This window comes from Propithecus coquereli, unplaced genomic scaffold (genome assembly GCF_000956105.1).
Source record: "Propithecus coquereli isolate 6110/MARCELLA unplaced genomic scaffold, Pcoq_1.0 Scaffold316, whole genome shotgun sequence".
Lineage (NCBI taxonomy): Eukaryota > Metazoa > Chordata > Mammalia > Primates > Indriidae > Propithecus > Propithecus coquereli.
This window is the reverse complement of record NW_012148797.1, coordinates 1,841,138-1,844,183: the sequence shown is the minus strand read 5'-3', so window position 1 is coordinate 1,844,183 and position 3,046 is coordinate 1,841,138.

The following is a 3,046-nucleotide window of genomic DNA, read 5'->3' as shown; positions in this document are numbered from 1 at the left end:
GTTCCCATATTACAGATGAGCACACTGAAGGTCAAAGATAGTATCATGCTGGAGGCACACAGGTGGTGAGCAGCAGAACCAGATCACAGCTGATAGTCTCACTCTTCCACATTGCACTTCCTGGTCTCTCACCTTCTATCAAAGCCACTGTCCAGGGCTGCATATTTGGAAATGCAGGGTGGACTGTCTCATCTCTATGTGGAAATTGCACCTAAACGTTGTATCTTTCCAAGGACAACTATTTCATAGTGGTTTTTTTGTGAGGTTGTGGTTAAGCTATTGTTGTACTGGAAGTATACAGTAACTGATTACTAACTAAAGAGTGCAGACAACAGGTGGAGGTGCTGAACCTCAAATGCAGAGGAGCCTTCTCAATATTCCCATTTACAGGGGCCACTGTGGCTTGTAAAAAGTCACAAAGCTGTTGCCTGACACATAACAAGGTGCTGTCTTATTTTAGAGCTGTGAAAAAAACCCCAAATAAATAGCTCCAGAATTACTTCTTTGTCCCTGGCAAAGCAAATAATGTAATTCACATTTCTGGGTTCTTGGTTTTGTTCTCCATTTCACACTTCTTTCCTACTTGCTCTGGAAAACCATCAAAATTATTCCACCCTGATATTATCATAACTGAAGAAAGGTATTATATTTTATTTTGAGAAAGTGAGAACTGATTACAACTCCTTTTTTATGAATCTGACTTGTTTTGGATTTTTTTAAAGACTTAAATGTTCCTAAATAATTAAAAACAGAGAATCAATTATCAAAATATATCAAGGTTTTCTTTTTTTTCACAGCTCTGTTGAAGTTTGTTTACAATTTCTTTCCTTCTCTCTTTTTCTCTCTCTGTCTTCCTACCTCCCTCCTCTCCCCCTTCTCCCCACTCCTTTCTTTCTCTCTTTCTCCTCCCATCTAGTAGAAATGAGTAGAAATGATCTCCATTCCCTTTGCACCTGGTAAACTCCTATTGATCCTCTTAAACGAATCTCGAGTGTGGCCTCCCTGGGACGCGTGGCCTCAGCCCTCTCCTTTTCTGGGTTCACACAGCACCTACGTCGTGTTTCCATCACGGCGTCCACTGTGTTGTACTGTACGTGTTCTCTGCCAGGTGCTAGTTATGTACACATGGCTCCCTGCTCAAAATCCTTTAAGGACTGCTCATTAATGTCAGAATAGATTCCAAACTCTTTAGTCTGAAATCCAGAAAGTTTGTGGTATAAACCCTGAGAACTCTTCCAGTTTTAAAGCTTACCACCCCCATCTTCATCCTGAGTTCTAGACACAAAGTCGGAATGTTGTAAAGGGCTCTGTTACTCTCGTCTACATCTCTAGCTCATTCTTTTCCCAATGCCTTGAACACCCACCCCCGACCCTTGGCCATTTCAGATATCACCACTCCCAGGAGCCCTTTCCTGAGCCACCCGGCTCCTCAGGTGCACCTCCCAAGCTCTCCCACGACACCCATTGCATCATTACTATAGCACTGAGCACGCTGCAGTGGGTTTGTCCCTCCCCATGAGACCATGAGTTTGAGGGGAGCTTCTGGGTCCTCTATCTTTACATCCCCCACACCCAGCTGAGTGCCAGGTACGTATTAGATGATCAATAAATCCTCACTGAATTTAATAAATTAAGAACAGCCATTGCCAATGGTGATTCCAATAGAATCATTGCATGAATATTAAACATTGATTTATAAACTTGTAACAGGATAACCGAAATGTTAACCTGTAGGCTGGAGATATTCATGAAACAGACTGATTCCAAAAGCCATTATTATGATCTTTCGTATTGTCATTGTTATTATTTTTATTCTACTGAGTTTTGAGGTATGAAATACGATATGAGCAAAACCCTGTTGATGTGGTGGATCTGGAAAGAGCACTTCCCCTGAGTCAAGTGCAGGTGCTCCCACAAACGAAGCTGCAGCCACACTTCACCTTGGCTTTCTGTCATTTGTCTACTTGGGTCATTTGTTTGCTTCCACTGACCAGCTCTCTCTCAACTCTGATTTTTTTATTTGACCTCAGCAGGTGTAACATGATATTTTGAAGTTGTGCATGATTGTTTTAAACCAGTACTTCATTTTGCAGGTTACAAAACAAAGAGAGGCCCTTAAAATACCACGAAGATAATGAAAACAAAAAGTAAACACCTCTAAAGTTGTAGTCAGAAGTCATTTCCCCCCTCGTTTCTGGTTACTCTCCCTCTTAATTCCTGGCAGCTCTGCATTCGTAGAGCTCTGGCCGCCAGCACCAAATGGTAATTTATCATCTTTCTTGGCAGGCTTCCTGCTTCATCCTGCACCTGCCTTCTTGAAAGAAAACAAGACATCAGATACTTATTCAAATAATGGAATAGCTGATCAACTGGGTCTCTGCACAAAAGAGAGTTATCCATGATAAAAGAACAACTTTTTCATGCATTATATGTGACATATGCATCCTTTCTCTTAAGATTTATGAACCCGTGACTATAAGTATTGTTAATATAATCAAACCTTTTACAGCTTCACTCTGAAGCTTAAACTTATTATCAATTGGCTGCCAGTGGAGAGTCAATCAATTTCATAAATGCTTACACACCTGCACCCTTTCTGAATTGGGGGAAAAAATCAATACCGAGTCCTCATTTTTTTCCCAAATATAATGCAACCAAATCTTGCTTTCAAGTTCAGGAGGACTTGTACTTCAATAGCCACACTAGCCACACTTAAAGATACCGTGAGCTTGATCCTGAGTGGTGGTACTTTTTTTTTTAAATTACTCTTCCTTTTTTATTTCTTAATCCTTATGAAAGGACAGGCCACTAAGGAAAAAATAATGAAACAGGCTCTGCTAACACTGCTCAGGATTAAGTCCTCTGTTTGTGGCGTGTGTGTATGTGTGTGTTTTGCAACAAACACTAATCGTGTACCTATTAACCAGGCATGGTGCCAGTCCCTGAATATACAAAGGTGGCTGTGACAGGATTTCTGCCTTCAGGATGCTCACAATCTATTAATGGAGGAAGAAGAAACAACTTTCTCTAATTGTCATATAAAACA